The sequence below is a fragment of the Manis javanica genome, chromosome 11, assembly GCF_040802235.1.
Source record: "Manis javanica isolate MJ-LG chromosome 11, MJ_LKY, whole genome shotgun sequence".
NCBI classification, from domain to species: Eukaryota; Metazoa; Chordata; class Mammalia; order Pholidota; family Manidae; genus Manis; species Manis javanica.
The window spans coordinates 64373818-64388118 of record NC_133166.1 but is presented as its reverse complement, the minus strand read 5'-3'; the positions used below and the strand labels follow the sequence as shown (position 1 = coordinate 64388118).

Sequence of the window (14301 nt, the reverse complement as noted above, 5' to 3'; positions counted from 1 at the left end):
CAGCCTGGGAAGACAGGCCCTAGCAGAACTACAGGGTTGCCTGCCCCAGAAGAGATGAAGAGAGGCCTTCTCACCAGAAACATACTCCACTTGGCACCAAGCAGCAGCCTCCCTAAAGGCTGAGACCAAAGAGGAATGCCATGTGGATGTCCCCTTCAGTCCTTTAAAGCACCTGCTCAGCTGTGATCTTATCTCCCACCTCAGGACCTCTGCCTCCAAAACAGTCTTTAAATCTCAGCTTCCTAGCCTGGCATTCAAGGCCCTCCCAGTCTGGCCTAATCTGCCAGGGCCATCTCCACTGCCTCTTCTCCACACACCCAAGGCCACTTGCCATTTGCTGAACCACCAGATCCTCACATTGTCTGTCTTTGCACATACTGTTCCCAGTGCCCAATATGTCCTTCCCTCTCCCTCCACCTGGCAAACTTCTATTTCTCCTTCAAGGTCCAGCTCAATGTCACTTCTTCTGGGAAGCCTAATCATGTTCTCCCTCTCCCACCCATGGCAGAATGACTTGCTCCCTTCTCTACCACCTCCCTGAGCACACAGGGCACTTCCTACCTTTAATCACAGTTAGGATCTGGGCCACAGCTGCTCAAACTATTTGTGATAAAGAGACTTTTAAAAAAGTTTTCCAATATGTTACCAACTGATACTTTTGTAAATTACAATAACAAATGATGCAGCAATGTCAAGTTGCAAAATGAGCTTCTCCACACTTACTCTCAATATCTGCCCCTATCTCACCACACCACTAATGCACAGCTCCCACACAGGCAGGGGTCTGCAGAACAACCTCCCTGTGGCACTGGCAGGATCCTGTACCTGGTGTTCCCAGAGGAACCTGGGGACAGGGCCCATCGTCATTTGTTTTGTTTGGACTCTCAGAGACCGGAGGTTATTCCATGAAGGTCAGCTCCATTTGCTGACCCAAATATTGGATGGGAAGGCCCCAACGACCCTGTAACATGGGCAGTACCTGTGCTGGGTGTCCCCATTTCTCAGATGAGCACATAGCACAGAAAGGGTGTCTAGCCTGAACACACAGCTGGCCCAAGTTGTACTTTCTCTGTACCGCCCAGCATATCACAGGAGCAGACACCTGGTGTCCTCTACCCAATCTCCCCGCCAGCATAGGCTCCTGACAGGTTTCCCACTACAGTAACAGTGAGGCAGTCCATGCAGGGTGAAGAGCTAGGACTCCAGAATCAGACAGACCTGGGTTCAAATCCTGGCTCAGCCTTTCTTGGCTGGATGACCTTGGGTTAAGTCACTCCTCTGGGCCTGTTTCTCCTTTGTAAACTGAGGCTAATAGCATGAGCATCATGGGGCAGCTCATTGCTTCAGGCAGGCCCATACACACCTTGAAGTTTTGTTCAGGTTGGCTACTCCTGATGCTTATAGAAGGCTCAGGATCACTGAGCCCAAAACTCAGGCCTGGATCCTCCATTTCTGCTCATGATGTCCCCAAGACCCAACTTTGGGGTAAATTCTTCCCTAGCTACTAAGTTGGCAGATATCCTTTGAAGATTTCATGCCCCTGCCCTTCCCTACCCCAGGCAAAGGGCCTTCTCCCTTCTCACCCTGCCCCTCTCCCTGGGATATCTTGAGCCTGTGACCCTCTTCCCCTTCTCTCCAAATACCAGGCCCCCCCCTGGCTGGTCCGGCTTTCCCTCTGTAGCACAGCTGTCTGAGGAGGGGCCTTGCACCACCCTGGGAAATGCCACCCTGTTTGGGTCAGGGCAGTGAGCTGTCGGGCTCTGAGGTCAGGAAAGGTCCCCAGACTGCAACCTGCTCCCTCACCCACCCACAGCCCACCCTCCCTGCACCTTGGGCCATGACAATGCTGAGTTCACCCCGGCTGGGTCATGGACAGCTGCCCCCACGAGATGCTCTATCCCTGCTTTTCAGCCATCCTGGGCCTCCCAAGCTGGCGATCCCCTGGGCATTGAGCAGCAGGATGCCTTCTTGGCCCTTGCCCCTTTCCCTTGGGGGAAGTGTGAGATAGTGGGAGAAGCCACTCTGGGAAAGCTGACATCGTGGGGATAGTTCCATATTTACTTGCTCGCTGACGTCCACACCAGCCCAGCTCAGTGCCTGAGTCAAGTTGATCTTCCTGCCTGCTGGTTCCACTCTCGCCTCCAACATTGCTATGAGCCAAAGAGAAGGTGCCCACTAGTCACTACACGTTCCCCACCCCAAGTCCCTTCATGCACATGACCAGGGGTTTGATGCCTCTGTCCCCCAGGATGAAGTAAGCTCCATGCCACTACAGATATGTAGCAGTGTGGCCAGATAGCCTCATTTTGGAGGACAGGGCACACAGACTGGGCTAAAACTCTCAAGAGCTCCCCATTCCACTTTGATTGCAGGAAGAGGAAGACTGGGGTGCAGAGGAAGGGGTGCTAAACTTGGGGTTAGAAGTTCAGCTTGGTCATTCCCTAAATTGACCTCCAGCAAGTCACTTCACTTCCCTGAGCCTGTTTTCTCCATTATGAAATGGAGTCATGGAGAGCTGGCCTGCCAGCTTCATGGGCGAATGATAAGGAATTTGGGAGAAAGTAAAGCTGGGAAGAGCCCTGGGTTGCCCTTATGAATCAGGTGGGGTGGGGATGAGAAAGGGGTAGAAAGAAAGCCTTAGAAGGTATGGAAGGCTCTAGAGGCCCAGGTCTGCCTCACTTTGCAAACAGGGTCCCCATCCCTCAGCACCCATCCCTGATCTGAGGCCAATGCTGGACAGCAGGGCAGCCAGCAGCTTTCTGTCCCTCTCCACCTTCATCCCCTCACCCAGTGTCATTTCACTGTAGGCTCTTGGTCTGTCCAACTTGGTCTGTCTGTGCCTGCAAGTTCTAACCCACGAGGTTCCTGGGGTGGGGAAAGTGTCCTGAAACCTGCTGTGTAAACGAAGAGCTTATAAATCAAATTCCGTATTTAAAGCACCCAGGGGACATGCTAGAAATTGTTATGGCTTCCTTTAGACTTCCTTTAAAAATGTGGGTTCCTTGGGGTGATTGGAAAGATTAGATTATGGCTGTGTGATCTGGAGTTAGTCACTTAACCTCTCTGAACCCTAGTTTCCTCATCCATAAATGGATGAGAAAGTGACCTCTTAGGACATAATATGTTTTCCTCTTAAATTTGGTCTTGAAAACGCAGAGGAAAAAGTTCTCTTCCACAGAGCAGAACATAGCACAGAACTGTTACTACTGATTCCACTTACAGAAAGGGAAACTGAGGCCCAGGTATACCTGGCTTTGATCACAAGCCCATGGAGGAGGTGCCAGTGTCTGAAGGTGTGGTCAGGTCGCCATGAAGTAGAGAGACCTCCAGGATGCATGCCCTCTCTCATATCTAGGCACTGCTGTCCCCAGTAAGAGGCACATGATTATTTCCATGCCCTGTGGCCCAGAGCCACACACTGGGACTCCATGCTTCTTCCTCTGGGGCCCCCATGAGGCAGGCATTATCATCACCCCCACTTCGCAGATGAGGAAACAGGCAACCCCAAGAAGGCAGCCTCTTACCCAGTCTCCCAGCTGCCAATGGCAGGAGCACTAACTGAACAGGGGGGCCCACACCCCCTTCATGGCACAGTACTGTCCCTACCCACTTGCTCCCCTGGCTCCCTCTCACTTCCTCCCTCCCTGCCAAGAGGCCAGCCCAAGGCACTTTGCTGGATCTCACCTAGGGGTGCCCTGGCTACCCAGAAACAGAAGCCAGGCACGCTATAAAAAACCTGTGCCCCTGTGCCCGAGAACTATGCCCCAGCCCACCTGCTCTGAACCCTAGTATGGAGAGCCCAGTCCCTGGCCCCCCACCTTTCCCCTTGGAATGGACACCAACAGGCCCTCACCTCATCCTCTCTTACCTTGCTTGCTGCAACAGCCTCCTAATCAGCCTCCCTGCCTCCAAACTCTTGCCCAAGCTGCTGGTGCCGCCAATCTCTGGGAGCTGGAGCCGATAACCATGCCTGCTTCCTCCTCATAGAAGCCTCTATGGCTATCTGTGGCCCCAGAGACAGAGTATACAGCAGCCATGACCTTTCATAACCTGGCTGGGGCAGAGCATCAAGGGCTAGGCAGGAGGGCTCAGGAGCCAGGCAGCCGGGCTTCAAACCCCAGTTGTGCTGCTTACCAAATGGGAAACCTCAGGCAAGTTACCCCACTGCCGAGCCTTGGTCTCCTATTTCCCCTAAAAAATGGGGAAATATCAGGGTTCTGCTGGGAAGATTAAATGAAAAATGCATGTAAAGCACTTTGCACATACTAAGTGCTCAATTCATTTACTTATTCCACAAATACCTGAGGCCCTACTATGTGCTAAACACTGATCATACAGTAGTGAACAAAACTAAGAAGTCCAGATCTCTGGGAGCTTGCAGTATAATGAAGGGAGGCAGCCAAAACAAAATAAACAAGTAACATAGGACATGTTATATGTGCTATGTACTGAGGAGAAAAAAGCGGAGACTGGGATGGGGTGGTCAAGGAGGTAGGGGTTACAATTTTAAAAAGGAAAGTGCCCAGAAGAAGGTGATATTTAAGCACATTCTGATGGAAGTGAGGAAGCCTGGCATGGAGACAGTGGGTAAGAACATTCAAGGGAGTGGGAACAACTAATGCAAAGGTCCTGAGGCAGCATGAGGACTGTTAGTCATCCTATTATTATTACTATTTTTCTCATTCCAGGTTTATTGCCCTCCTTCTCCTCCCTTACACACACCCTCCTGCCAAACAAACTACTTGAGCCTCTCCAAGCCCTTCAGTGTGCTCATCGTACCTTTGTACAAGCCAAACCCCATGCAGGAATGCCTCTTCCCTCTTTGCTCTCCAAATCCCACACCTCCTTCCAAGTCCAGCTGAAAGGCCTCCTCCTCAGGGAAGCTTTACTTGGAGTCGATGGCTGTCTCCCTTGCACCCTTCTGCTGTAACCTGTAACTGCCCACCTCTCACACTGGTCTCTGAGTTCTTTAGGGGCAAGGACTGGGTTCCACACAGTATCCCCCAAGCCCAGCCCAGTGCCTGGCACAGGGATAGCACCTGAGTCTGACTACCTGAGGAATGAATGAAGGACTGAAGGACATCCCAGCCTTCCCCTCTTATGGAGCTTTAGCCCAGGGATGCCACCACATGTGTGGCTGTACTGTGTGAACACTGGCCTTTCCAAGCAGATCCAAATCTGCAATAGGAAGCAGGCTTTATAAAAATAACTGCACATTTTTCTTTTTTCTTTATTGTTTTTTTTTTCTTTCTGCACAGCTTATTTTTCCGGTACTGCCCCTGGGCCAGCTGCAGGGAAGCCCCTCCTAGGCCTACTCTGAGAACATGAGGCTCTGGGGCCTCCAAGGACTCGCAGGCCGTGGCAGAGGTGGAGATGCACAGCACAATTCTAGACCTGCCCTGGCACCAAGGCCACCAGGCACCTCTGAGCTGGAACCTCCCTTGCTCAAATGCCAATGTTGGATGGGTGTTACCTCCTGGAAACTTGTCCTCCAAAAAGGGCTTTATAACCCCACACAACATATCCAAAAGGGCTTCTCCTTGGTGGGTCTGGGTGGCATCCCCTAGGAAGGGGGCAACAGAGAGTCAGGATTCTGATCCTGGCCAGACCACTTACTTCGCCTCTTGGGTACTCAGTTTCCCCATCTGTGAAACAGAAATAATAAATAATACCACCTTGTAGAACTGACATCGGATATATGTATGGTATGCTTAGAACCATTCCTGAAACAAAATGCTCTTCATAAACATTAGCCGCTTTCATCATTATTTTCATCTTCATCGTGCCTGGATCTCCTAGGCTGAGGCCCCTTCACTTAATCATGTACTTTCTAGATCAGCAGAGACCTTGAGGGTCTATTAAATCTCACCTTCTTGCTCTCCTGGAATTTCCTCTCAGACATCCCAGGATCATGGCCCTGCTGGGGCATGGTCCTCTGTAACTTTGGGGAGTTTATTGGTTTCTGTACTCTACAGGCCAGTCACTTTGCTTGCCATGTCTGACACCTCCTTCCAGCTGTACGGCCAGCCCATACCCCAGGGAAGCAGCAGTCATTAATCCTGTCCTCAGCCCCCAGCACACAGGGAGCCCACAGCCAATGCTCGGGGATTCACCAGAAGGTATTCATCAAGCAGTCTCATATGCAGACGCTGGAAACATAGGGGCCGCACAAGCCATGCTGGGCCCTGTCCTCGCACAGCTTATTGTCTGATGAGAGAGTAAGACTGCAACCAATAATCACACTAATAAATGCAAAACTGCTACTAAGGCGACGCTACATAGGAGAGGTTCATGGGGCATGAGAGGCTATAATGGAGGCTTCAACCTAATCAGGGAGGACTTCCCTGGAGAGATGCTGAAGCTGAAAGGTGAAGGGTGAGGGGGCCTAAGCAGCGGGAGTGGAATGCACCATTAAAACAGAGGGAACAAACTGAGGAAAGCACCATACTAGGCAGAACATGGCAAATGGAGGCATGCAAGATGGTTTCCCCACAGGACCTGGAGGGCAGCTTAAGAATTTCTGTACTAAAAGTTCCAGGAGTTTCTGAAGGTTTTTCAGGCAAAAGCTGATAGACTCAAGTTTGTCTGTCAAAAAAGGTCACCCTGGCTGCTGAGGATGAGCCTTCCCAAGTCTGTATGTGTGTGTACTTGTCTCTGCCTAGAACACTCCTCTAGTCCCTGTATTTGTCAGGACAAGCTAGGCTATGCTGCAGTAACAAACAACTCTGAAATCTCTTAGTTTTAGAACAACAAAGACTTAGTTATCAGTCATGCTGCATGTCCATCATGGGGCTTTCAAGGAGCTCCATTCATGTGGTGAAACAAGGACCCAGGCTACCAAAAGCAGCCACCACCACCCTGCTGCTGGTTGTCATGTCCCAAGAAACGAGCCCTCTGAAGGGTCTCACACCAGCAACTAAAGCTTTAGTCCAGAAGTGGCATAGATTGCTCTAGTTCACAACTCACTGGCCAGTCACATGTCCCCACCCAAGCACCAGGGGACCTAGACTCAATCTTACCCTGTGCCTGGATAAACTGGGAATATTTAGGGGGTACTATTAAGGACCATCAGACACTGTCCCACCCCATCTTGCCCTTTACCAACCTTAACTCATTCATTAGATCACAATGGTTTTAGTATTCCAGAAGGAGGGATCAGGAAATGCAGGAAAGAATAGGGCATGAAGGAGAGAGAGATCTAGTGGAGACTGGGAAAGGAGGCCAAGGAAAGGGTATGGGCCAGATCACTCAAACGCTTTTAGGTCACATTTAACAATTTCCCCCTTTATCTCAAAAGCAATGGAAGGACTTTTCTGTGTTTTAACGCAGGAAATGGAAGGCCTGATGTGACTTTTAGAACACAATTGCAGTGCTGAGACTGGCATAGAGGGGAGTCACAGGTGGACAATTAGGAGGCTCTTGTCCTGGGGAGAGACAGTGGTGGCTTAATTGAGATGCTGGAGATGAGGCAATGGAGAGAAGTGGATGGATTCAATTTATAGGCTGAAGTCCTCTAGATCTGGAGATGGAGGGTGGTGGGGTAAGAGAATGGAGGTACTGGGGCTTCTGCCTTGAGGACTAGTAGGATGGTGGTAGCCTTGGCCAAGATTACAGTCCTGGAGGAGGTTTGGGAGGAAGATTATGGGACAGGCTTACACCCTATGTGTTTGTCATGACTCAGAGAGCCAAGAGGGCATGACTCCTGACTTAGTCCAGTTGTCTTTAGTTCCTTCATACTTGCCAATGACCTAAAACCAGGGATACCTCACCTTCCCATCCATGTAAAGTACAAGTAAGGAAAGATTCAGATGATAGAGGTGTCTCCTTGACACCAAGGATAACAGCTCTACGAAGTCATCAGTACAAGGGGTTTAGAGGACAGAATTAAAGCTCATGTCAAAATAGTACACAAGTAATAGTTGTGATGGCAGATCAAAGCTCCTGGGACAAGTGAGGTGAGCTCCTCATCTCTGAGAAGGTCACTAGGGAGAGAAATTAACTCTGGCCCTGCTCCTCTGAGAAAGCCCTGTCAGTTTGTGACTGGACAGACCTGGGTGGGGCCTAACAGTCCTAAGGTAGTATGTTCTGCAGTAGTCCCAGCGAGAGAGAGAATAACACTGCTTCAATCATGTTTCAGGCATGGGCTAGGCATTTTTTTTTTTTTTTTGCTCCTTATCTCATTTAATCTCACAATTGCCTTACCAGACAGACTTTGGTGGGCCTATTTTAGGGATGGAAAAGCAAGGTTCAGAGAGGTCAAAGGTAACATGGCCAAATCCAAACAAAGTCTCACAGTTATTAATTAAGAAGGGGAGGAGGGACTCCAATGGAGAGGCCCCTTTTCATTAAACTAAAGCAACCAGCCTAGGCTCTGTTCCCAGAAAAGGTTTTCAGACATGTGCCCAACAGAGAACTCTGCTTGCCCACTTCCCACTCCCCAGGGAAGGAGACAACAGCCTGTTACTTCTGGCCCATGGACCCCACACCCCAAAAACTTCCTTCCCCTCAAGGGGAAATGTAGGCAAAGGCAAGTTTTTGTAGGTCCAGGCATCATGCTTCATGGAAAATTTTTTTGTCCCAGCAGAGACAAAACCCCAAAGTTTACAGGGTTTCCAGGCATTAAGAGCAATCTCTCATTATTGCCTCCAGTCCCCGTGCACAAAGAACTGGGTGTTGCCTCGCAGCCACTCTAAATTATATACCACAGCCTTTCTCCACATGAAGCAAGCATCTAAGAAGAGAGATTTAGCATTTTTCTCTCCTAAATCCCACCCCACCCCAGGGGAGGGTCAAAAGCCCAATCCCCCAACCCGGTTCAAGACACAAGCAACTTTTCAACAAGCGTCACCCATTGCCCAAGACATCTGTATTCGCCTTGCAGCGACTTGCCTAGGGCGTGCTGGCCTTGACCGGAGAAAGGTCATTAGTCGCTACGTTCCAGCAGTTTCTGCGTAAGAGAGTACCTTGGGGATTTCGATTTGGGGATGGAGGCTACACTCCGGAGACATTTCCCGAATAGTCTACACCGCAACTAAAATTAAAATACAATAAAGAAACGGCCTCCAGCGTTTAGAGGGAAATCACGGAAGGGCTGGAAGAAGCCCCATTGCATCCCGAGGGGTCTGAGCCCGCACATTTGCCCCAAGGGCCGAGAGGAAAGTGCCCTCAAGAACTAGGCCAGCGGCCACAGCAAGCCCTCCAGCATTCGGTGCCCCGCCCCGACCGTGTCACCGCGTTCTCATTCCGAACGCTTGGCTCGGGCCGCTGTTCCCATTGGTCCGAGGCCACGTCAGTCAGCGGGCGGAACATCGGCGCAGAGAAAAGGCTACATTGTAGCAAGGCGAGCGAGTGAGAAGGAAACGGGGAGGGAGGATGCGGAGGGGCGGCCCCTGATTCCCGCAGCGGCGGCGGCGGCGACGGCGGCGGGAGCAGCTACCTGCCGAGGGTTAACCCACCTCGGGGCCGGGACGAGCCGCCCCCGCGGTCCTCGCCTGCGCCGCCCGGGCCCCCAGCTCCGCCGGCGCCGGCCTCCGGCTGCCCGCGTCCCCCGCAGCCGCTCGCAGCCTCTGCACCGGCGGTCCCCGCGCTCGCTGGCAAACTGCCGAGCGCTTTCCGAAGCCATTTTCAATGGCCACATTGGCTACCGGGGCTGACTCACCTTCCTAGGAATGCTGCGGCAGCCGCGGGGCCCGGGAGGCACGGGCGGCCCGGCGGACGGCTCAGCGGAGGCGGCGCGGCCCCGGCTGGCGGCCCCCGCGGCGGGGGCGGCCGCGCTGTGGGCGCGCTGGTCCCCGGCGGGGCAAAGTTTCAGCGCCAGCCTCGGCGCGGCGGCGGCGGCGGCGGCGACTCGCTGCTGCTCTCCTCCCCTGCTTTGACCACCATCTTATTAGTACAGGAAATGACATGGAAAACGGAAGAAAGCGGCGTTTGGGGCAGACGCGGACCCCCCAATTCAGGGGCCGGAGCCGGGACTCACCAGCCGCGTCCCAACTCGGCCCCGGAGAAAACTCCCGGGGCCCCCCTTAGCCCCCGCCCCGCGCGCTTCCCGGAGGGGGGAACCTAGCCCTGGAACCAGAAAGGAGAGGACGAGATTTATAATCCACCCCGCGGAGAAATGGAGAAAAATAAATAAATGAAAAAAGAGAAGGTTGAAAGAACTTTGGAACTGGGACACTTTGGTGGCGGGGGGGGAGGGGGTCCGGAATTAAAAGTTCTGGAATTTAAAGTCATTCTATTGTTGGGGGGACTCCTTGGCTTTCCTGGTCCTGTCGCTGCCCCTTTTGAACCATATTGTTAGGGGAATAAATGTGTTTATATTTTTAACCCTTTCGAGGCCCTGCCGCCCGCAAAAGGCCCCCTCCTGGTCCCGTTTAACCCTTTGTCCGGCGGATTGGAAATACAAACTAAAGTTGTAAAACATAAGAGTACCTCTGAAAGCTGAGAGGAAGGGACTTGGGGGTTCGCTTACAATGTTAACTATTTACATGGGGCTGAGGTTTTAAAGTCGGTAAACACGTGCGTTCTCCAAATCGAAATCTGTCACAGGGATTGACATTCTGAGAACAGCGGGCTTCGTCCCTAGCTGGCTCGCAGAAGATGTTTAAGTCGTGGTCACTTGCTCGGTTCCTCAGTTTCTCCACCTGTGAATGGGACTCAAAAACAGAGACAAGGTAGCGAGGAAAAGGGGCGTATTTTTGTAAAGACAAAGTGATTCGAAGACTGAAAGGTTTCCCTTGGCGCGTCCAGAAAACCGACGGGTTGTGTGGGGACAGAGGACGCCGCGGGATGGCGTAACCAGGACAACCATTCCCAAAATAACCCCCTTTCTCTTGGCGTGTCTGCAAGGCGTGTGGCGGTTCTGCTAAGTCTCTCCTGCCTGGGAGGCTGTACGGCTGTGGCTCTAAAAACGGGCCATGACCCTTAGTTGGAGGTTGCCAGAGGGATTAGATCCTGGAAAGGCACCTCCCGAAAATTCCAGCAAAGCACCGCAAGAGCTGGCACGTGGCCTCCGGCGGGTACCACCCCAGGGAGGCCTTCCTCCTAAAGGTTGGAGTTCCCTGTTATGGTCGCTGCAGGCTAGGAGCCTACCCCCCCGACCCTGATGGGCGTCCATGGTCAGGTCCCAGGACATGCTGGTGACTTTTGGACTCTGGATGTTTGGGGGAGGTGGTGTGGGGGGAGGCGGGGAAGCACTATACATTCCACATGATGTCTTTCCCTTGACTTTGACATTCAAAACACAGCTTCTTGGAATTCCACATCTGTTACTGTGTGATCTTGAGTAAGTGAATTCCCCTCTCTGAGCTTCAGTTTCCTCATCTACAAAGTGGGATATACTAGTAAGCCACATTACTGGCTCTGTGTGAAGTGCCAGAAGAGTGTATTTAAAGGGCCTAGCAACAGTAGATGCTCAAGTAGCAGTAATGCCATGATCACATGACATTCTGCACAACTACAAGTTTCCTATCTGTTCCATGTCAGGCAGAGTATTGGGTACTGGGGAGTACCAAGATTAGTTAGATATGGTCCTTCAGGGAGCTCTTGATCTGGCCAGATGGAGGTACTCACAACTAACTCAAATTACTCCAGTAATTAATGCACACCCAGCTGCGCTAAGCATTATACTGGAGGCCATGAGCTTGGGCGAAGGAAAGGGCATCGAGGAAGGAGCCGTTTGCTACTTTTGAGGAGTAGGGTTCCTCAAGGCAATGTCAGAAGTGGACCTTGATGAGGTTTGGAATTTCTCCCAGTGGAAGGATGGTATTCCAGGAAGGCAAAGAGCACCAGCAGACATCTGGAGGTGTCCACGTGCCCAGGGTATGTGACATGTGGTCAGTTGTGACTGGAGGACAGAGAGGGTCGGCCAGAGGAACAAGAGATGAGGTCAGAAAGGGTAAAGACAGTGTGGTCACAGCCTCCCAAAAGCAATAAAGTCTTTAAGAGAATGAGCTGGAAAGTGGAGAAAGAATTTTTCCTTGTGATGCTGGTTTTCTGTTTAAATCTCTCTATCCATTTGGCCATTTCTGGTTTCCCTTTGCCGGGAATAGTTGGTGCTCAGCCTGCATCTGTGGAGCGGGGCTGGGTCCTTGGGCATTGTAGGCTGGGTGTCGGTACTTCAGTCATCACACTCAGGGAGCACAGGGACCCTGCACAGTTCAGAGACTCAGGTCTGATGCCCTCCTGCTGCTCCACACTGTGTGCCCTGGGGCACAGGACTCATCCTACCTGGACTCCAGTTTCTTCCTGCATGACATGAAGAGTTTGGACCAGGGTCCTAGCTTCTGTCTTCAAGAAACTGCCCTGTAGCCACACAATTAAGACCAGGGCACAGGAAGGAACTTGGAACAAAGCAGGGAAAGGTGTTGAAACGATTTCAGAAGGCAGCCCAAGGGTTGCCACAGATGCTCTGGACAAATGTGGGCAGAAAGTGGCCCCAACCGTGAAGGTTATCACCACAGACAAGTGGTCTGGACAAGGCAGGTCATGTAAGGCTGTACCTCAGGGTCCCTCTGCAGGCTGAGTTGAGCCTGAAACACAGAAGTAGGGATAGAGTGGGAACTCCACACAAATTCCCTGAGACCTAGCATGGGAGGGGAAGAGAAGGGGTTTGAAGAGAATAGAACACATGGTATACACTTCAGGGACATCACCATTTGATTCAATAATCCAAGGCAGATGCAGATATCATATCATTATTTTTCCAGACAGGGAGACTGCTCAGAGAGCCTAAGAAAGTTGCCCAAGGTCACACAGCTAGTTAGAGATAGGAAAAGATTCAAACCCAGGTCTGCCTGATTCCATTGTTCAATGTCTTCTACTCGTGTATGTTTCTGTTCATGTCCTTTTGCATAATGCAGCTTTCAACCTAATGGTTGGTAAAATACTTCCCTATCCCTTAGGCATATCACACAAAAGATGCTGACTAGAACTTTGTGATGTGGTCAAGTACTTCATCAAGTCCCCCTGCAAAAAATGTACTAACAATCTCAGTGACCTCTAGGTCCTTGTGAGGACCCTGAAATACTCTAAGTGAATGAAGCTCAGTTCTTTGGAAGGAAAAGTCAATCTGAGTTCTTTCTCACCTACTAATAATGATGATACTCAAGCAAAACATACATCCAGTGAGCTACAAGGTAAATGCCCCCTGGATCACTAGAGATACACTTCCACATTTGCTGTAGTTGTTTATTGCAGCAATTAATGACCCCTCTTAAGCCCTTGAAGGAAAAACTTCATTCAGGATTTAGTGCCTGGAAAAGCTAAAACTGAAAATCAGTTGCATTTTCCTCAAGGAACTGGCAAATATCTCCCTTGCTAATAAGAAGAGCTCCATAACTGATCAGGTTTCCCTTTTTGCACAGGCTGCCAGGAAGCTCAGTACCAAATTCCACCCCATTCCCAACAACTTTAGCAGTTGCTCCCCCTCATTCCTCCTTTCCCACTTCTAATCCTACTGCTCAGCCTTGTTTTCTCCTCTTCTATTTAAAATATTACTTTTTAATTACAAGAAATAAATATTTAAAATAAGTCCACATTTGGAAGAGTTGCTAAAGGGATTCCATGGGCCTTGTGCCAAGCCAAGCACGGTTCTTGTCCACTCACCCAACAGCTGAGGGATCCCTCTCTTGGAAGGAAGGAGGGACTGGCTTAAGACCAAGAGATTTCTTACGCAGCTGCTGATGACGGCTAAGATCAAATGCCCTGGGTCAGATCATCATTGCTATTCTTTACTCAACTGACAAGCAGCTTGTCATTCTCCTGCTGCTCCCCCAAAGCACAAACCACTCTTCCCTACCTATCCTAAGGAAAATATCCCCCATTAAGCCCTCCTGTTCAGGCACATGGCAACCCTCTTTGCTACTGAAGCCACTGCTAATTTCAGCACACTTTTCACTATTTACCATGTGCCTGGCAAAGATGAGTGATTGGGGTGTGGAGGTGGAGGATAGTTGGGTGGTGGAGAAGGAGCGATTGAGGTCGTGAGGACAGGGAAGGCCACTCTGGGGGGTTGGTATTTCAATGGGAGTCATGATAGATGAAGGAGCCAGCCTCACCAAGAGCTGAGTAGAAGAGTTCCTAAGCAGGGGACACAGCCCATGTACGGGCCCTGAAGCAGGACCTAGCTGGGCCTGTTCAGTGAAGTGGCAGAGGCCAATATGCCCAGAGTAGTGTGGAAAGGGAGACAGGGAAGAGAATGAGGAGAAAAGTGGGTGGATCTGGGCCATGTTTTCCCACAGTTAGGATTTATTTGAGGTACAATGGAAACCACTGGCAACTTTAATGCTGGGAAGATGCGGGAAT

General features: G+C 51.0%; 1 protein-coding gene and 1 long non-coding RNA gene across 3 annotated transcripts in view; one reads left to right on the top strand and one right to left on the bottom strand.

Annotated features, from left to right (window-relative positions):
- PRDM11 (PR/SET domain 11) overlaps positions 1–9902 on the bottom strand; it is an 85109-nt gene extending 75207 nt beyond the window's left edge. The window contains exon 1 of the mRNA XM_036996673.2: positions 9659–9902. The gene's annotated coding sequence lies outside the window, so the exon portion shown is untranslated. The remainder of the gene's footprint in view (positions 1–9658) is intronic.
- LOC140844428 (uncharacterized) lies at positions 1887–10148 on the top strand. 2 transcript variants are annotated; one of them, XR_012122690.1, is made up of 2 exons: positions 1887–9348; positions 9896–10148. It is a non-coding gene; the product is annotated as an uncharacterized lncRNA (long non-coding RNA). The 2 variants fall into 2 exon arrangements; XR_012122689.1 differs by having other exon boundaries at positions 9891–10148.
- The last annotated feature ends 4153 nt before the right edge of the window (positions 10149–14301 follow it).